The sequence below is a fragment of the Protopterus annectens genome, chromosome 2.part1, assembly GCF_019279795.1.
Source record: "Protopterus annectens isolate FY-2018-M chromosome 2.part1, PAN1.0, whole genome shotgun sequence".
Lineage (NCBI taxonomy): Eukaryota > Metazoa > Chordata > Ceratodontiformes > Protopteridae > Protopterus > Protopterus annectens.
Genome location: NC_056729.1, coordinates 205,204,990 through 205,228,387, shown reverse-complemented (window position 1 = coordinate 205,228,387; position 23,398 = coordinate 205,204,990).

Genomic DNA, 23,398 nt, shown 5'->3' with positions numbered 1-23,398 from the left:
GCATGGACACCTGCAGCTGTGAAGTAAATGAAGTGATATTGAGACATATACCTATCCCTAATATAGCAATTCTTACATAATTCATTCCATGGCTACCTACTCAGTAGTGGGGCATTTTCCATCACACGGGCATCCTGTATCCACTAGTTCAGTCGGTCCTCCTTGAGTCTCTTCAGGTCTGAGTAGTGGTGTCTGACCTGCTCACCAGTCCGAGGGATGCCTGTGGCACTGGTAAGATCATGTGCTAGACGGTTCCAGGCTTCCGCTTTGTATTCAGTGCCCTGGAACTGGCCTGCAGGAGTCTGTCATCAAGATTATGGATGAGGAGCCAAACCGTTACTTTTGACTCCTCAATGCCCCACCGTTGTGCTCAAAATTGAGAGCCCTCGCCAACACTGGCCATGCTACCTACAGATGGAAGCTACAACCAGTTGTGGCAAATATTCCCACCTGTGGGGCTTAAATATGCCTCATTTCCCGCACTTATTTGTGATTGGCCGGTTATGAAAAATCTCAGCTGAAAGCACACCTGCTTAGCACTGGGTAAACTTTCATTGATATGTATATGTGTGTTGAAAGTGCATGCATATCAAAAGCTGTCATGGCTTAGTGGTTCAGTACTGTGATTATGGTGCACAGTATCCCGGGTTAGCGGCCTGTCATTGCTTTTTATTTTACTACTGGCCAGACCAGCTAGGAGGTGTGGCTATGTTTAGCCGACTTTGCTCAACTTTGCTCAACGTTGCTCTACGTTTCTCGACATTGCCCGACGTTGCGCTAGTTAGCCCAGTGCACAGCTACGCACAAACATGTTCTGTTTGCACTAGTTGGCGTGATGCGCAGCTATGTGCAAAGCCATTGTGCTAGTTAAAGCAGTGCTAAGCTATGAGCAATTATACTTAAATGTGCTTAATACTGGTAAACTTTGCTTAGCAGTGCTTCACATTGCTTAAGATATTTTACTTATGCATTCATCAGTATGCATAAACATTTCACCTTCTTTTATATATATATATATATATATATATATATATATATATATATATATATATATACATATAAAATATCGTTCACTACTACATAAGCCATTTCAATGCTTTTTACTAAAATTTAAAAGATAAATGTCAGGAATTATTTTTATATACAGATTTCCTACAGAAAATAGAAAAGGGAGTGGTGGGACTCAAACCGGGAATGCCTCCTCTTTGTGCAAAGGCTCTACCACTACCCTATTGCTATTTGGCTTAATTGGCATATAAGTTTCTTATTATCCTCTTCGATGTCTAAACTGCTAACTGTAGTTAAGCAATGGGCAAACCCGCGCAAACACGTGCAAATATGGTCAGCTATATCGGGAATAATAAAAAAAAATAAAAGTTTTACATTTTCTAATTGTACAGGGGTTTAGAATGTGGGGGAGTGGAGTGTTGGGTATGTACACATTTCAGTGGACTCACTCATGTCAGTTGACATTTGCCAATTGAGGGACTTGCAGGGGCATGGATTTTTGGACTGCTCGGCAGTCCGACATGCCCCCTGCACTTCTGCATGCTCCGTGTTAGCCTTAGAGTTGAGTTAGTGCACCTTCATGAATATGCATGGAGCGCTGACATCTTACTCTTAGGCTGCAGTTTCTGTGTAAGACTAATTTAGTCTTACACGGAGGATTAGTGAATCCCAGGGGTTATCTCAAATATTCCCTTCTTTATAGCCAGTTTACAATAGGGAAGAGACACTGTGCAAGTAGGAAGGATTTGTATCTACAAATGTATATATATATATCTAAAAAGAAACATATACAAAGAGAGAGAGAGATAGATATTTATTGAGATGCATATATGTGTATCACAATATATAGACATATTAACAATAAATACTGAGGTGTATACACACACACACATATATATATATATATATATATATATATATATATATATATGTGTGTGTGTGTGTGTGTGTATATATATATATATATATATATATATATATATATATATATATATATATATATACATAAACAAATATATATATATATATATATATATATATATATATATATATATATATATATATATATATATATATATATATATATATATATATATATATATATATATATATGCATGCATGTCTCATAATGCCCGTACAAACATATGCTGCTGATAGACCACCCATAACTGGGACAGCATGCACAGTTGGATACAAAAGGACCCATGAAACTCACATCTGCCCCCCCCACAGTCCAAATAAGCAAGTGAACAGTACACTGCTACAAAAATCATGATAGGCCATACACAATGGCCAGACATACAACAACCTCTTAGCAAAACAACTAAAATTACTGAACATTGCAAAGAGAAATGCAACCAGCCAGTAATTCACACATGTTTATTATACTCTGATGTCTTGGACAAAGCCTTCAAGGAGTAAAAGATTACAGGAAATACTTGCCTTAATCACAAGAAGACTTAATTACATAATTGAATACACACCACCCAATTACACTCCTCATTTAACACCCTAAGGGGTAAAGTATCATATTTAGTATTAGTACATTGATTTCTGTACATAATTGTCCTTTTATGAATGTTTCTTCAAACTGAGGAGCAGACTTATTCCAAAACAGTACCTTGGAAACCGCTACTGTCCCCATAGTGATATTTATTCAAATGCACAGCTATAGAACTGTCTTTTTTCTTATCAGTAATATGTCTCATATGTCCTAACAGCCTAGTTTTAAAACACATTACTCTCCTCCACATAACATATATTACAAGGGCATCTAAGAGCATTTTCCATACACCAACATTTTGAATGTACAGATTCCAACATGTTTTCTAGCCTTTCCCCTCAGCAGGAATGACAGCACTAAATAATGTTAGACCATTATACCTATCAAACTACTACTGTATGACATCTGGAAAAAAACTTGACATAATTGGTGGACAGAGGCCCAAATACATGGCCATACTTTAAATATTGCTGTTATACACTGAGAAGGATGCTGCTGTTACAGGGTTTGTTATAACATATCTTTCCTGAGGGATATAAAGTCAGAAAAACGAATGTATGTTAGCATTTACTGATTGCAATCTAAAGAGTATACTACTGATTTGCCAAGGACAATACCTGTCTGGCAAACAGACCAAACATAACAGGCTAACCTGTGGCCATCATGTGGATAGACCTACAATTGAGAGCTATGCAGAAACAGAACTTTGTCAGATGGAAACCTATGCAGATGTAGCATGTTCAGACAAACCCTGTTAAACTAGCAGTATTCCAAACATATAACAGCAATACTCACATTCTGCCCCTAAGTCTTGAACCTTCTTAACCATTTATTTTTCTTGTCTCCACAAGTCCTGTTGTAAGAGGTATTAGCTCACACACCTCTAGGATATCTTCCTCACATGTAAGGGAAAGGGCCAATGCCCACATGAAGTACTCAATTATAGGAGTGTGTTGCCATGACATTGGCTATTGGAAGAACTACACATCTGCTCTGCATGCCATTAGCAAGTGGGGGAACACCAATTGGTGCACAGGCCATCACCCGGTCATGAACATCACCTACAAAAGCCATGCTGCCACCTATTCAAATCAGCTCTATCCCTGTAATATACAGAAAGAGAGAGTGAGTGAGTGAGAGAGAGAGAGAGAGAGAGAGAGAGAGAGAAAGAAAAGAAAACAAAACAAATAAAAACAACAAAAACCAGATAAGAGAAGAAAAAAGCTAAGTGGAACATGTGAGCATATAATTGAATGTAGTACTTGGTCTGTAATAATGAGAAATATGATTTGGAAGAATATATGTCCCAACAAGACTTGCTGTGCTAATGTCCTGCTGAACAACTGCTATGGCCATAGCATCTGGTCCACTCTGCAGTGGGAGAGATCACAGGCATACCTCTCAACTGTACAGATCTTCACAGAATGTCCAGATTTTCACATCATATTTGTTTCTTTGTTGCTCCTGAAATCTGTACATTTCTAGCAAATAGCTTAAGGTTGAAGTTATCAAGTAATGACAGACACATGAGTTTATGACTCCACATCCTTAAGAATATTTAAGGTAATGCAAAATGTATTATTCTACAAACTTCCTAAGTTTAAAACAGGAATATTTAATGTCTGTCCCTATGTATCCCCCCATCATTTTAGGCTTTGTCTCGATGTGATGCTCTAAGAGGTTGAGAGGTAAGATCACAGCTCAGGATCTTGACTCACCCTGAGAAAGGATAGTTCACATTTGACAACCGCTGAGGTGTCTTTCAAACAGTTGTGCCTGTGCCACTCCTAAGACAGTTAATGGGATGTTGTCCATATCCATATGCTACCTGTCAATATGACTATGATACATGTTTATCTTGTAAATCTAAGAGACCTTTATAGGGCATGTGCATAGTAAAGTACTGTTGCAGACATGTGTGTTGAACTGCATGCAATATATTGAATTAATAACATTCAACTGTACAGTGTTCTACTGGACAATAAGCACACTTGTGACTGATATCTGTAGTCACATACACATATACCTGTGTTATGTCAGCTAAACCATTGGCAAGTCTGTAAGCAATGGCAATGTAACATAATAGCCTACTTATGACTGTTGGACATCTTCCAGATTATCACAGTGATGTCAAAGCCTACTGTGCAATCAACTTAATAATATATGGTACAGCTATATTAATACATTATCATTACTGATGTTCCTTTTGTCACCCATATATGTATGCCATTGCCCAGACCTACTGCTGTAACAGGCTGAGAAGTATGACTGAGCATCAAGACTGTAAATACAGTGTGCCATACTAACATAGAACAGAAATGTATACCAGGTATCCCCTGAGCACATGTATGCATGTGTATGTTGAGCGGGAAGGCAAAAAACTAATAACATGGGTTTCAAGCAGTCAGGTCCATAGGTTGTGCACATTGCACATGTGTGTAATATCATTGTCAGTGCACACAACAAACATAAATGTGTATAGCTACTGGTTGTTGCATTCCCCTGACACTGATATGGGTACTAGAGTAGGCATGATTATCAGGTAGTAATCGAAGTGTCCAACTGTGTTATGACCCTCTGTCCATGCCTACCACTAACAGCTATATCAACACCTATATACAGTGGATATCACAAGAGTACACACCCCTGTTGGAATGCCAGGCTTGTATGCTGTACGACAATGAGACCACAGAAAATCATTTCATAATATTTCTCATGTTGAATGTGACCCATAACCTGTACAGTTCCATTGACATAAAATCAAAGGTGTTCCTAGGAAGGTGAGCAACTATTGCCAAATGAAGATGTGCCATGATGTTAGAGTCCAAACCAAGATGAATGAATGCTGTAACCATCCCAAGAGGTGTATACACAACATATCAGTTTAAGAGTGTGCACACTCATTCAACTGGATTATTGTACTGATTATTATTTCCATATGTTTTCACAGATCAGAATGTTATGTTTTCAAATTAATTGTATAGGCTATAGGTCAAATTAAAGGTCGGAATTGTTTTGAAATGAGTTATTGTGGCATCATGTTTAAATTGCAGAAATACCAGGCATCGTAACAGGGGTGTGTACACTTTATATCCACTGTAGCTATATGGACTCAGCAGTACCTCACCTGTATAACCAGCTTCCACCAAGGTAGAGTCACCCCCTTTGGTGGATAGCAGCAATACACAAACCACATAACAGGATGCTGTATTGGCTGTACAGGGACACATAGATGAAGACAACAACTTGGAAGCAAGTCAACCTTCCTGTAAGGCTGACTATGACTACAAATCAGACATATCCTCACCACCAAGGACAAATGCAACATTGTCTCTACATATGTTGTCAGTCTCAGAGGCAACAACACAATTCACCCTGTACTGGGGGTAAAGCACACCTCATACACACATGCCATGGATATAGGCAACCTGCAGCAGATAGGTTAGGTGGTAACATTGCTACCCTGCCCACCCCAGTTCTAAAGGGGGATATGCACTTCAACCACACTCCTCCCCTCAGCAATGGTGAACATGTACATATTGCTTACTGATGGCAACAACAGAAAATCTCCATGGGGCATAATAACATTACCGTCTTCCTCCTACATGAACTCAGGCATGTGCTCACAGCTCCATCACACACCACAGTCAAACACAGACCTGCCATCATCCACACACCATCCAAATGGAAGATGGCCACTGTCATCCCTCTACACAGAAATGAATGGTGAATAGAGGATTATGCAAGTAAGTGTCAAACATTGGGGGGAATATGATAGCTCAGGGCCAGTGGTGTAATGCAAGCTGCTATAGCCATGATAGATTGGAGTGCTATTGAAAAGTTTGGATTATTTGCAAGTAATATCCACTGTTGATGTGCAATTTGACAACTGTATGGGGTCCTGTGACCTTTTTTCCTGTTTATATATTCCAGGTAACATGCAGAGGGCTCGCCTACCAGCATTCTCTGTTAGGGAAATCACATCATCACCCAATATGTGATCGAACATTATGCCCTGTTATTTGGACAGAAAGCACAAGATGTGCAGGGAAGGACCAGCCTGTGGAAAGATCTGGTCTACAGGGTAAATGATGCTGGCCTGCACAGCAGAACTTATGAGCAGGTGCAGCATCAAGCCATCAACCTCATCTGCTATGCCTGTCAATGGGCTGCAGCTGTAGCAAGGGACTGGCTAGCCACATGTGGGGGCCCAGCCATCCAATCCCCACTGACACCCACTGAGGAGCTCCTCACCAACCTTGGGGCCCCCACCCAATGCACAAGCCATGAAGCTGAGGAAAGTATTGTGGAGGTGGGTTGCACCCACAAAGTGGATGAGGAGCATGCAGGTAAGGGTCCAGGGGGGATTAGTACACTAATGTATCAGACATACATGTATCTGCATTGTATCTACATCCATGTGTCAGGTCCGATTTCAGTTGTGGATGGGGTTTTCTAATGCACATAGATTCACATCTATGGTGAGGACAGAACATTATGTATTATTGGGGTTAGTACTGTAAATGTGCAGACATGTTGCATCCTTCCTGTACCAAGGACACATGTGAGTCTGCTGACAATACTTCCCTCTCACAACTACCTAGGACTCTCTGGTCTGCATATGGGACAGCAGCCTGAAGCTGGTGAGTATGACATTGTTCTGTTGTTGCCTGGCAATACCCCAGGCATTTGAAGGGCATGCAATTTACCATGCACACAACTATCAGTAATAGTTATATTGCTTTATGTAAAAGCTATATTTCTTTATTTGCATGTTCACCTTTGGTGGGATGAACTGCATTGCATCACAGTGGTCACCACTAGGGCCTATCTGACATGAATTCAACATTCCTGGAGCATACCTCATAACTTGACAGTGTCAAGACGTCTGGACAGAGGCCAGCAAAATGGGCTGGACAAATGGCCTATGGTAGGAACATGTGTGATACATTAGTGGTATGCAGTGTGTATAAATTGTGTACACACCCCTGTTAAGATGCAAGGTGTTCTTGTTGCATACAAATTAGGACCACAATATGTCACTCCCCACCTCTTCCAGCCTTTAATGTGACCCATAACATGAACAGTTCACTTGTAAAAACCAAGCATCTAGACTCATGTATTGCACCTACAAGGCTGGCCACCTGTGAGGGTGGCAGACATCGTAGCAGCATGATGGTTCAGTCAGGTATGATACCTCATGCTGCCATATGTGTCATTACACTCCATGTGCCTATTTGGCTACAATATCACATACATGGTCATTGTTAAGGCACACAGACCACTTCCGACCATGTATAGGTTGCAAACATCTGGATATTCCAGAGACATCTGTACAGAAGACTGTACAATGGTTTAACTTGCTGCATGCAAGGCAAATACTGTTACCACACTATATAAAGTAATGGCAGTGGAAGGTGGTCACCAACCATGCATGGTACACATATCAAAATGGTATAAGCCACACACGATCTGATCCTCACACACAATCGTCACTATTGGGATTAGAATTCCTGCATATCTAGTTATTTCTATTATAGGGCTACGCAGTTATCAGATGGACCACAGAGCTTATACATTTCCACCTAGTCCAAAGGTACTTCTAAGGTGGATGACATCAACAGGACTACTAAATTGGAGTGAAAGGAAGTGTAAAGGGTAGTACACAGGTCAAAAATGGTGCAACCCACACACTACATGATTCGCACACAAACACGCACACCCCAACAGTTGCCAGTAGGGAGAGTAGAACGTCTGCCTATCTAGTTATTTCTACTACAGTGCTACACGGTTATTGGATGCACAACAGAGCTTATACCTTTTCACTTAGTCCAAAGACATCAACAGGACTACTAGACTGGGGTGAGGGGAAGTGTGAAGGGTAGTACACAAGTCAAAAATGGTATAAGCCAGACAGTACATCACACACACACACACACACACACACACACACACACACACACACACACACACACACACACACACACACACACACACACACACACTTGTCAGTATTGAGGTTAGAACTCCTGCCTATCTAGTTATGTCTACTATAGTGTTGCACAGTTACTGCACGTACTACAGAGCTTACTGAATTTTCACATGACCAAAGCTGCTGATAACTGCACAGCTGAGGTAAAGTATTACAGGTGGCAGAAAGTCTGCCTTACAACGTGCTAGTTTTTTCTGTCCTGTACTTCAAATACCATTATGGCTTGGCACTTCACCAGGTTACTGTATTGATAAGCATGGCACACCTTGGAGCCATCAGCAGTCCTTGTTCATCACACAAGTAGCACCCAGTACTTACTAGTCATGTCCACCCCTCCTGCATGATTGAATGGCAGTTTTATGTGCTGTCACCCATTAACCTGGTGCACTTGTCCATTCTGAGGCACTGTTGCAACTGCCTCATGTACACAGACACCCCCCTCTAAACTCCAAACACTCAGACCTGTGAGAGTTACCCATATATCACCCAATGTGTACATATGCACTCTCCAGCAAAGACTGAACTAGCAGGTCAAGAGGATAAGATCAATACCTGCACCACATCATGTGGAACATATAGCTCACCATGACACCCACTTTGACAGCCATGACATACAGTGAAAAGCCACACACCCACCTTCACAGAGACATTCAATGAACATTTACTCAAACAGCACAGACCAGCAAGATAGACACCCACTTAGACAACATGACATGGCACATGCTAAGGGACACATATTTAACCTACACAGTGTGCCACTCAGCCTAAGCTCCTAAAGCTAACCACCTTGCACAATACAGTGATCATGGATAACTCAATACTGAGGCACACACATATCCCACTCACTAAGTTGAATATGGAGCAGGTAATAGCCAAATATCTATCACATGCCAGCATCCAACACATGACATAGACAGTCATGGCACTCCACAACAACTACGAGTATCATTCTGTATCCATGTGGGTATGAATGACCTGGGACACACCTCCCTAGAATACATGACAAGAGACATGGTTGAACTCTCTGATTATGTGGTCCATGCAGGTGTGGCAGTAGTCCTGAGCAGTATACCACCGTCACCCAGAATGATGCTGCGGTACTATCAACAGATGATTGACTGCAACATTGACTTACATGTTTTGTTTCATTCTCAGGGGATCCAGTATCTCTCTGCTTGTGGTGACATAATTGACAGAACTCAATGACCTGCCACAGATATCCTACATCTGTCAGTGGTGGGTTTCCAGGTACTGGCTAAGTGTCTTGTCACCCCTATAATGCCTTATTAGGCAATGTTCCTAATGTAATTACCACCATAACAGCTAGACATCTGAAGGTCATGCTGCTCAACAGTTGACACTTAACTGTCAGGATGCAGACACTCAAAGCACTCGGAGTGGAGGACATTAACATTTCTGCTGTAATGGAGAGGTGGGTCACAGCAGCAGACATCAGTCCTTCAGTATCAGGCTGTAACACATTCCCTCAGGTGGTGTTGTCTCCATATTCATTATGGATAGGAACACCTCCAGACTAGTATCCCAGAATAATGCATTGGTGATACTTTCAGTATAACTGCCTTGGGGTGATAGTGCAATCCAGACCATAGCCTGCTATGGGTCCACATCTATGTCCCTAGTCTGTCAATACACATTCCTCAACACCCTGCCATCTATGATGGTCCAATGCAACACTGACATAGTATGAGACTTCAACTATCCCTCCATCACCTGGGAAAGTAGCCAAGTGCCAGTAGAGTGGCACAACACTTCCTGGGATTCATTAATTCCAATGTACTGGACCAGTTCATAATGACCCCCGGAAGAGGATGCAACAACCTTGCCTTGTGTTGACTAATTAAATATGGGACTGTTGCTCATCCACAGTTGTCAATCCCTACCTGGTGAGATCTACACAGGCTATAGTCAACATGGAACTCAACATTTCAGCCATGCCCCCCCCCACGAAGGTAACCACCTTGCAAAACCTCTGCAAATCTGACTTTGCGGCCATAAAGACAGGGTGGATGACTTCATTGCACAAATGTCAATGGGAAATAGCTGCATGATTGCTGAATCATACATATATGCACTGTACAGATGGGTTCACGAATGCATGGTTCTAGCCATAGCCAACAGAACCCAGACACTGTCCTCCAAACACTTGGAGACAATGTGATGGTCCACTGCCATTACTAAAGTGTACAACAGAAGGAGGACACTGTTTCAGAGAAAGGTAGTGTCCCATGACTGTTGAACTCCCTTATTAGCCTCAAATACAACTTGGGATCCCCCATGGAAACCCCTACAGGCATCTATGTAGGCAGACATACAGCAGACACTGACAACAATCACAAAAGCCTTTGATAGTTACACCAGTAACTCCACAGCATTAAACACAAGTGCTGTGAGTTACTGCACAATGCTACTACCTATCCTGAGACAACAGATATTGGCCACAGTCTTGGCAACACATTCAGTGCCAGCTATACCACTCGCTCCCCCCACAAGTGTACAATCACAATGGCAGATGAATGGCAGGCACCCAGCAGTACTGTAAGCCAGGTTAGACCTGCATTGTCCACAGGCAAGAATACAGCTTTCATGGGACACCAACATATCCATGGCTGTGTTCTACATGACACATAAAGAAACCTTGGACCAAATCTGTGGGCAGGGGTGCTCAGAGGAGAATGGCTGCCCATCCAGCCTATGTTGAGAGTGCCACTGCTGCAGTAACCAGGCACATGTTTCGTTCTGTAATGGATGCAGAGGCATGTAATGAACATAATATCAGACAAATGCACAGGCTGGTTGAAGAACATCTCCCTGGTGCATGTGACAATTTTCGTGAACTCATTTGGGTCCTGCATCAGGGCAATGCATTTGGTGATAGATGGTGGGGTCACGTCTTAGCACTCTTCCACCGTGGAGTATCTGTGCTTGAATGTTTGGTGTACTGGAGATAGCAGCCACATGGAGGTAGCTCAGCACCATGATCAGCTGGAGGTGCACATGGCTGTGCACTATCATGCTCCCATACAGGCAGTAACACCAGCAATACTAAGGGTGGTGTGATGTCCACGTCAAAATGTGGCAGGCTGTTGGTACATGGTCCTGGTTGGTCCCAACAGGGATGCAGATCCAGTGGACAACCATCACCATCAGGGAGCAGTACAATGTCTGGCCTCATCCATGGTGGTGCCCATGATACCCCTGGCAGGTCCGGTTCCCATGTCCATGGCCAGAGATGGTGACCTGCACACCCTGCCATGTACAGGCCACAGCTGTCCAAAAAACATCAGTTTTAGGCAGCCACATGGCATGTCTGTGTGCATGCAGACACATACACACATCACAATCAATAAAAGGTCACCTCCACACACATGCACCACACCTGTACAGGCCATGCTATTCCCACCCCCCAAACACACACCCATACTGTCAACTGAATGGCACAGCCTAGGCCTCTGGCAAAACCACACCACACACTATGCATATGATGGAACCTGTGACAGATCCTTGCCATCAAAACCATTGATGCAGGGACATGCAAATATGGGACTGATGCACAGGGTGAACTTACTAAATTGTAGATATGTAATGCTGTCTAAGTTGCTGTCATCTGGCATTTGTAAGGGTTACACATTATAGTGTGTGTACAGTGTTAGCCATGATGCATTATCACTATTGTTAATGCTGAGTGAATGTGTTCTCACATGCTGTATCCTGTTTCTGTTCTAGACATCTGTGTGTCACCAGGATGTGGCCCTGCAGCAAAACCAAGGTGTATGGCTGTGTGGTGACACATCAACAATGTCTTAGGCAGGGTACAGCTGTATCTGCACAAATTTCCCAGGTCTGTAACACAGTGATTGCATATGCCTCACAGATTATAGGGCTGAGGGTTGTACATAGGTATATGTTGATTTGCAACATCTGTTGTAGAGTGGAGAATGGTACGTGTTGTGGTTTGGACACACCTCCGATTGCTAATAGCCACAGGGGATATTCATAAACCAAACACACTGATATTACTATTCACACACACACACACACACACACACACACACACACACACACACACACACACACACACACACACACACACACACACACACACATATACACTTGCCACTTCTGAGATTCATAGGTTCATTGATTCATAGGTGTGTAGTAGGTGAATAGGCCTGAAGGCTCCACAAGGCTAGCCCAAGGGAATACCCTGGCATCAGGGCACATGACAAAAATACGCAGTGTGGCTCATGAGTATAGTTACTGGAGTGGTCCCCAGTGGTGGGTATTGTATTCCTCATCCACTCATCCAGGTTTCTACTGTAGTTGGCCAGTGATGTGCACTGCTTCACATGTATGTGTTTATATTCCATAACATTGACAGTGTCTGGGTTGTGAACCTGTCCTACAAGCATGTCCTTTGCAGTGTGAAGTGTGTTTGTGGTCTCTGGGGCATGTTGTATGGACAGCTTGGTATCTTTAGATGCAGCATTCCTGACCTAGTTTAATGAGGTATGGCTGTGTAACTGAGGTAGTGATTGCACCTACATAGACAGTATGATATGGGGATTCATTTGAAGTTATTGGAGTCTGTCCATACAGGTCATGTGTATAAAGCATGGTATTCTCTTTGTGGGTACATTTGCAGACTCTACAGTTATTGCAGGTTTCCAGTGGGGTACATGGCAAAAGGGCCACTGTACACATTTATTGGGGTACTGAGGTAAGGGTACAGGTTGACCATGTCCTTTTACTTGCTGGATAACACACACTTAGTCAGGAGATGTAACACATCAAAGTAATTTCTGCTGCCAGTGGCACTGCTGTATTCAACAGACAGCTGATTGTCAACCTGTGTTCCCCATTCTGTTATAGCAATGTCACTGTTCAGTGAACTACCCCCAATGTATTACTTCATGTGAGCCATGGTGTTCCCAAAGGTAATAGTGGCACATCTCTTGGCATTGAGGTAATGTCCTGAGTTCTGACTACAGTCATCAGTGTCAGAGTAACCTTTGTGCATGATGTCAATATCACATGGATTGGGAATGCTACCACCCACCTTACTTTTGTATGCAAACATTTTCAGCCAGGGTGCCTTTGTGTTGTCCTGCACCTCAGAAGGGTAGATCCCAAACATGAGAGGACATGGGTCCATACCCTGTGTGACACCAGTCATGTCTGTTCATCAGTTCGAAAGGGAGTCCACTTCAATCACACCGTGGGTACTATCTGTGAGCAGTTTGCAAGAGAACCACTGATATAGTGGCTGATGTCTAGCCAAGTGTGTTTGTGTATGATTCCTGGGTGGAGAGTGGCCTCTGAGTATTAGAAGGGTTGCCTATATTGTTAACTATTCCATACTGTCATATAGTCATTGCACATAGCACTACACATTTAGGGCTGCAGATTGTCTACATCAACCTCTACAGTGTTTGACAACTGTTGGTCTTGTCATGTGGACATTGGGACATATACTAGGTCATAAGTATAATAATTTAGAAAAACCCACCCCAAATGGATCCTGTTATTACACAATCACACCAACACTCACACAGGATAATGGTGACAGACAGAGACACATATACACATACACACACACACACACACACACACACACACACACACACACACACACACACACACACACACACCTGTTGGTCTTGTCATGTGGACACTGGGACATATACTAGGTCATAAGTACAATAATTTAGCAAAACTCACCCCAAATGGATCCTGTTATTACACAATCACACCAACACCCACACAGGATATTGGTCACACACACACACACACACACACACACACACACACACACACACACACACACACACACACACACACACACACACACACACACATACACACACCAGTACTGAGTTTTGAACCCCTATGTATCTATAGCTACTGCAATACTATGCATTTATCACATACGCCATGGTGCTTATAAGATGGATGTTGTCCCAAGGTACTTCTAAGATGAGGAACATCACCAGCCCTTGTAAATAATGGCATCGGGTGATGCAGTGGGTGAAAGATTTCATAAAACACTTTACCCTACACACACATTTACATTGAGTGAGGTTTGAACCTCTATCTAACTATGGTTTCAGACCTTTATGGTTACACATTTATCACACATACCACTGAGCTTACATGGTTTAGAGCTGCTAACAGGTACTTCTAAGGTGAATAATATCTGCAGGACTGCTAAGGTAGAGCACTGGGAAGTGTCCTGTGTGTAAATGGGGACAAAATCTTTAAGGTACAAACACACACACACACACACACACACACACACACACACACACACACACACACACACACACACACACACACACACACTTGCCAGGAATGAGATTCAAACCCTTACCTATGTAGCTATTTCTACTACATTATTATGCATTTATCATACATGCTATGGAGCATATAGGTAGAACAGCTTCCAAACATACCTCTAAGGTGAGTGACATCAGCAGCTGTTGTGAAGTATTACACTTTGAAATGTACTGGCTGTGGATGGACACAAAATACTTCAACCTATAGATATACACACACTCACACAATTGCTGGAACTGAGATAAGAACTCCTACCTAAGTAGTGTTTTGTACTACAGTATCACACGCACCACAGAGCTCATATATGGGAGAGCTGTCCAAAGATATCTTTGAATGTGAGTGATATTAGCAGCAGTGCTAAAGGAGGGGTAAGGGAAGTGTGAATGGCTTCAAAATCATGTCTCTACAAAGACACACATACTCTCTCTCATACAAACACACACATTTTCATAGTTGCTAGGACTGGGATTAGAACACCTACCTACCTAGTTTGCTACACTATAGTATTATGCAGTTATCATAAGCACCACAGAGCTTATAAGACTGCAAGCTGCCCAAAGGGTTATTTCAAGGTGACTGACATCAGCAGGAGTGCTAAAATAGGGCAATGTAAGTGTAATGAGTGTAAATGGCCTCAAACTCATTCATCTAGATACCCCCCCACACACACACACACACAAACATGCTCACACACAAATTTGCATTTGATGGGACTTAGATTACAAATGCTGCATGAATACTTATTTGCACTATAGTGTTACACAGCTATCACAAGCACCACTGAGACTATAGGGCTGAGGGCTAACAAAAGGAATTTATATAGTGAATGACATCAGCACATCATGTGATATAGGCTAATTGGATGTGCACTGGGTGGGAAAGGCCTCATAATGGGATTCTCTCTTTCACTGTCTGTCTCTATCTTCCCCACGTCTCTGTGTGTGTATGTTTGACATATTATATTATGTTGGCCTTAGATATGTGTGAGTATTCATATCCAGTGTGTGTGTGCGTGAAGTATAAATGGTGTACAATTTGGTGTGTGTGTGCACAAACATCTGCGAATAACAGATATCTATAGTCCACTGTGTTGTCAGACATGGGCTTCATTTCTCTAAAGTGTAGGAGCATGCCAAGTATAACCTTCTATACTGAGTGTGTGAATCCATTCTGGGGAGAGTTGTACTCCAGTCCAGAGTTTTGTCTGCTACAGCTACACCTAGCAACCTGTTTCTGCAGGATATCTGTAGATAGGTTTCCAATATGGAGATACAATGGGCGTAACATATGGGGGATACTGTAACTATTGCTGTCTGTGCTGCTTATGTAACATGGTTGGTTATAGCACAGATTTTCTAACATATGTACTGTTTTACAATGTGATGTATCATGTCATCAACTACTGACAGACATCATTCTTTGCTCACAGTTATTTACCAGGGAAATACAAGATGAATGAAGCTGAGACCAATATTCTGAGGCATAGAATACACATTCTGGCACACTCCTGCCATTGTGGTGGGGTAGCTACAGACAATAGACTGCTGGCTCTGTGTAAATGGTCCAGCACCTTGGTAGTATGCTGGCTGGGGATCCCCTTCTTGTGCTTTTCTCAACTTAATGGAATGGCCATATTCTGCTGGGGCCATACCTCTGAGCTGTACAGATACACCCACGTTATCCAGAGGCAGGACTCATATATCTGGTCAGTTTACCTTCACATTGTGGTTTACAAGCAGTTTTGTGGCTATTCATTCATGGGTTTGCAGTCAGGGGGTGGTTTGGGCAGGCATTAGAGTTTCAGACTTCACACACTCCATGACATCCATGCTTCTACACCTCTTCCTCACATTATGATAAAAAATATCTCAGAGGTATCCCTATAGTTGGGCCTTTATCCCACTAGTATGTATGGCCTGGTCTACAGTTCTTGCAGTAGGACATGGGGCGACACGCTACTGGCATTTGTCAGCATGGTCTTGAATTTGTTTTCTGTTTACTGAGTTAGGTTGTTAGTTAGGACCCCCTGACATTCCGTACATTGGCATTATGGGTGAAGCATGGGCCTTTGCCAGAGGACTGTAGGCCATTTGAGAGTGCTGCAGGTCATCTGTAGCAGGCCAGTGCATTCTGTCACTCATACGTTCCCAGGCTGCAAGCCAGTGGATTACCCTGGGGTGGCAGTGGTAAGTGGTTGAGGTGTTCCAGTCAATCCTTCCTGTTCATACTAATCCATGAGTCTGGATGTGGGCAGGTTTCTGCTTACACCTAGGGACACACCTGCATGGGACACCTATTCAACATGCAGCATCATGTATGTATTCCCATACAGAGATGGGGTCATGCTGTACTCATTCCCTACAGCAAGGATATGACCTGTGATAAATCTGTGGCTGATGGTGGGGTGAGCTGAGTGCATGTGTGATATGGAAGCTACTGGCACCTGACTCGCTGATATACCTGGGACATTCCCCTTATGCTGCCTTGTGTGTGGCCATGGGCAGCCTGTCATTACTTTATAACTGTGCCTTTTTTGGTCTGCCAATGATTGGCCAGACTACCAGTATTCCATACTAGAGGGACAACTAATGTGATGCTAACTTCTATGTATAATTCCAAAGTTGTGTACAGTTGACAGTTATTTTATATGCACTCTGTGTAGGGTCCTTCCACCTGTATACTGTTTCTATGTATGGGCTCCCATTCATGGTGTGTCCAGCTTTCTGACAGTGATAGATATTGACATCTGGACAGTGAGTATGTACAACTGCTGACATAGGTGTAGGTGAGAAGCAGTGTGAGTGGCACTGCAGTTGTTGGAACATGGCCCTGTCAACCACAGTACTGTACTTAGGCCACTGAGACACAACCATCCAGGCCTACATGCTGACCACTTCCAGGCAATATTAAACACACAACAAATGTATCACACCGACCCCTGCATATTGTACACATGCAACAATGTAGATTGGGACAGCTCTGGCAATCTGTGCTTCAGTGATATTACTCCTCAAACTTACATGTTACTGCATTTCTACATGGGATTGTGGGGGGAGGGGGTGCACACCTGAAGACTTTAAACATTTGCAATGACTGTACTGGTATTTCAGTTACTCTGTTGGCTTCCATTTCATATTATATTGTGACCTATCATGCAGAAAGGAGGCATATAAGTAGAGTACACATGTTAGATTTTAATGACATACATTTCAGTTTCAGACTTTTTACTATTCAAAACTAATATGCAACTGCCAGACCTGTTGTAGTATGTCTGTGTAGGTCAGGAGGGGGACTGTTCACCATCGCCATCATTTGGAGGCTTTAGCCCGGACTTTCTTTATGGTCATGTGCACCTGTCCTGATGAATGAGGCTGATGGTGGGCATGTGACCCTCATTGACATCCATGGGTGTGACCTATGGACACCCACAGTTATTTGGGCCACCACAAGTACTGCCGTGGGAGGTTTCACCTTGTGCAGTACTGCCTAGTATGTTGGCACTGGTATTTGTTATGGATTTCCTGCTGTCCCATATAGCTGCCAGCTGTCTGCTGCTATCCCATTCAGCCACCCAATTCCCTTGCATGCTTGCATCCATACCATACATACAACTATCAGAACATACTACTCCATTCACTAATTGATAGAAAGAGTGAGCTCTGTAGCCCCTCCCCATGCTGTTCCTGCTGCAGCTGTTTCCGCAAGATCATATTGTGTATCATGGCACATACAATGAACATTTGTCCACATGTAGCTCAGGAACACTGCAAGACTCCACTGGATATGTCAAGGCAGTGGAACCGTGACTTGAGCATCCCAGACATACACTCTAAAATGATCCTGGTTTGTGCATGTGCCTCATTATGGTGTTCTTGTTCAGGTGTGTGTGCATTTCTGATGGGTGTCATCAGCCACGGCTCCAGTGCATAGCAAGCATCCCCCACTAGATGGTCAAATGGGATGTCCGCCCTGGCAAACCCCTGATACAGCTGTGAGGAATGCCAGATGTGGGAGTCATGATAGCTTCCAGGGCTGCCAGCACACACTTGCATGATAATGCTCTGGGCATCACACACAACCTGGCAGTTGATGGAGGGGAAGCCCTTGCTGTTTATGTAGACCCTACCTCGCTCACCAGGTGGTGCTTTGATGTGGGTGTGCATGCAGTCTATAGCACCAACTACCTCAGGGTATTCTGCTATACAGTGGAAGAGATGCATACTTCTGGTCAATGCCTCATGGGTGTTGGGAAAATATATGTGCTTATTGGCCTGTGGTGTCATGGCATCCAGTAACTGGTGGAGTACCCTGGATGCCGATGCTTGTGAAACCCCATGATATCTCCATTTGTTCTCTGGTACCTGTGGCTAGTATTCTTAAGTCTACACATACTTTGGTATAAACTGGGATGGGTTCCCCTCTATTAGTTTTTTTGTGTGAGGCATGGCTGGCACAGCTTGATGATTTGCTGTAGAATGTCCCTGTCCACCCTATAGCACTCCATTATCTCCAGCTCATGTAGGCTCTGGTAGGTTTCACTGGGTTTGTACATTCTTCTTCTCCTCCTCACTGTGGGTCGGTTGACAGCATTCTCCTCCTCACCACCCTCAGCCTCTTGCACATATTAATAGAATAAAGTGGCAGCAGCCTCTAACATTTTTGGTTAGTTCTGCCAGTTAAAACTCCCCCATCTGTGTACATCATTGGTGTAGAGTTTGTGGGAAAAAACAGTTTGAAATGTGTTTGCAAAGTTTATAGTGGTGTTATGGGCTGTTGCCTGTGTAATTGGCTGATTTTGATACATTCCACCTGCCAGCTATGCTATTTCTCCTTGATTGCTTTCCTAATGCTATTTCCCCTTACCAGTTTCCTCCTAGTTTAAGCCCTGAGGTGCGCTGCACATTCACAGTGCTCAAATGTAAACATAGGGTTACCACCTGTCCCACTTTGCAATGGACAGTCTCTCTTTGGGCAGTTGTGTCCTGCAAAAAAAATTGTGAAAATGCCAAATGTCCTGAGATTTTATGGCAAAATTATTTCCTATATTTTATGTAATAGTTGCATAAAACAGTTATTCTGTATCTGAAACACCTAAATGTTATAAGAAACAGAATAAGCAACTAAAATGCTACAATAATAAGCATTTATGTAGGCAAAAAAGTGGAATACTGTCATTTGTATTGGCCGTGGGTACGTTTTGGCCTGCAAAATGTGACGTTTGTACCAAAAATGTCCCACTTTGGGCATTTGAAGAGGTGGCAACCCCATGTAAACACTGCTGCTGTTTCCTGTTTTTTTTTTTTAATTTAAAACCCGGTGCGCACCAACTATACACATTTAAGCAATGTAAACAGTGCTAACACACCCCCTTCCTTAGCTGTGGTTAGCTAAGAGCAAGCATGGGCCACTGAGCTCCAATGTGCTTAAAGCAGGAATTACACACCCTCTTTTCCTGTTAGTTGCTCCTCCTGCCTATATGACCTTGTTCTAGTACCTACATGGTTAGGTGTAGTGTGTTGACTTAGAATATTTTGTGATTCAGTAACATTCCCCTCATTTGCATACCCCAACGTGCAGGTCATTAGTTACTGCACTAAAACAGACCCTTTCCCCTTGACAACCAGTGCTCCCTGGTATTGTTTACATTCTGCATGCCATAGACTATAATGGCAAAATGAAGATTTACCTTAAAATTGACTTTTCCCATTTTTTTAAATTTTCGGCATGATCGTGTTTGCTCTCCACTGCCCTATGCTTAAACGGCTGAGATCGGCCCAAAAACAAAGTTTAATTTTCATTAAAATTAAACAAATTTTCATGCCAATGGCCTTATATTTGGTCATTGGCATGAATAATAAACACAATACATGTTTTTTTATGAGCTGTCATGCCTCTGTTTTGTCTTTTTCAGAAATGTATTCTGTTAGTAACCGAATGCATTTCTGCATTGACACTGTTCTAACACAGAGTCCGGGCAGCTTGGTGAATCACAAAATCACCTCATTTGCATAGTTTTCACCAGCAAATGAAGTGTTTGCATGCTGAATGGTTTTCCATGCTAGAACAGTGTAGGGCCACTCGTGCACGTGAAAATGGCACTATCCTGAATCGCTCAGCGGCCACTTTCCATGCAGGAGCTCTTACACTGTTCTTGCACAGAAAATCGGCCTTCGTGAATCCCAGAAATATAGTTAGATAGGCAGATAGATATATCTATATATCTCTATATCTGTATATCTATATATAGATATATATATATATATATATATATATATATATATATATATATATATATATATATATATATATAAAATTGAAAAACATGACATAACACAGAGTACAGGTTTCTTGCAAATGGTCATTACTACAGGCAATATTAATACAGTCCTTCTTTTCAAAAGTATACTATGTTCAATATCCTTGATTTTCACTAAAGTTATACATTTTAATAGGTATTTCTACTGTGCTCAGTTTATTTAACATTGAATCCTGACCTAATTCTTGTATACCTAGTGGCAATTAAAATAAAAAAAATGTTCTTAGTGGCTTTTGTATGAGCTCACTGCTCAGTTTCAGTGCTTTCTTGTAAAAAAACAAGCTTATACTTGCTTCCCTTGTTATAAACTTTACATCTATAATGTAATGTTTTTCTTTTCTTTTACACACCCTATGAGAAGATCTTCTTCCTGCTTACTGCCTATCATTTCATGCCACTAGTTAGACAAAAAACATTGTTTAACTTGATCAAATACCGCCTTGATAAATGCCTGACTGTATTTAAAAGTTGTTAAGTCTAATGGTAGAATATACGACTTACTGGACAAATTAAAACTTGATCATTGTGACCCTTTGCTTGTAAGTCCTACATACCATGAATATATTAATATTTTTGAAGGATATCTGTAACTGACTTCTTCTGATAGTAGAAGGAAGTTTATTCTTTAATATTGAAGGGTATTGTGCAATGTGTCAATGTATTTGTCTTTTTGTCCACTACTTGCTTTCATTTCAGCATTATTTTCCCATAGTCACATATTTATAGGAATGCTACATTTCAGAGAAGTGAATCATAGTCATTCAAAATGATTATTGCTTCTTAACACTCTATTGACTTTTTAGCGATAGTGTCCTTCCAATCCTGTATTGTTTTTTTTGAAAATATTTTCTGTAGGTGTTACCAGTTATTTTGTTTTTCGTTTTACTGTGAGAAAATGCCTAACTGCAGCATCCAGGGGTGACATTTAATTAACTGTTTATTTTTTTTTTAATATATCTGGGGAAATGGTTGTTTTAGACTTTGGGCACAAAACTTTTTTTTCTGAATAAATAATTTTCTTTAGATGGAGATTTGCTGCACTGATACACATTAACAAAATTCTTCTGTTACTCTACATATCTATAAATACATGTAGTAATTAATTATCTTAAAAATATTACTTTTAATATTTCCTCAATTAAGTAAATGTTTTCACTGTTCTAGGGTAAATCATATTCATGCAAATTTAAACAAAATATTTAGAGAAAAGCTATATAAAACTAACTTATTTGAAATGCTAACTACAGCTTATAGATTTATAACAAATGAGAACGGTTTGTGGGTATGTATGTTTATGCAAAGAATCGGTTCTAGTTGACATTAGCTTTCTGAATAATGATAGCAGAGACATAATGCTGTCATTTTTGATCAGTTGTCATGATTCTTGATTACTGCAGTTTTACATGCTCTGTGGTTTATCTAATCAGTATAACTCTCAATGTTTTTTTTCATTTGCACAAGTTTTATGAGCTTAACATGTAGAACTCAGCAGAATGCTTCAAAGTGAAATAGAAGGAAAACAAAATGTTGCCTTATAAAAATCATAAAAACTGGCCAAGACATTGAACAGACATAACATCCATAAATATTTATAACTGGCTAATGTACACACATGTCATACATTCTTAGAAGAATGTGCATCACTGCATTTGTATTTTCTTAAGTTTAAGTTTATCACTCAAGCTTTGCTTTACAAACAATTTAGTTATCAGCTATCCTTTGATAAGTTTATCAAAGTAAGATGTGGTTCCATGAGAGGTTTTAATCTTAGTTTAATAGAGAGCATTCCTTCTTAGCTGAGTGGCTAGTAAACATTGAATTAATAGATCTGTGATTTTATAATAATAATAATTAGTATTAATTTATTAAACAGTACTTCCTAGCCACTATTCTGCCTTTGTCTGTTACACAACATTTCAATGATTTGTTACACTACTTTTCTCAACTTATATATTTAAAACTGAATAAGTTCCTGTGCTAAAAATATTTTTGAGATTTACTTTAATACCTGTTAAGATGAAATGCATATGATATTGATATACATACACACACACACACACACACACACACACATATATATATATATATATATATATATATATATATATATATATATACTCATGATATCACTGTTACAGTTATAAATGTGGCAAGTGAAAAACAACAGCAACTGTTATACACAGCTGTAATTAGCTTTACGTGTCTCAAAGCACTACTCCCATGT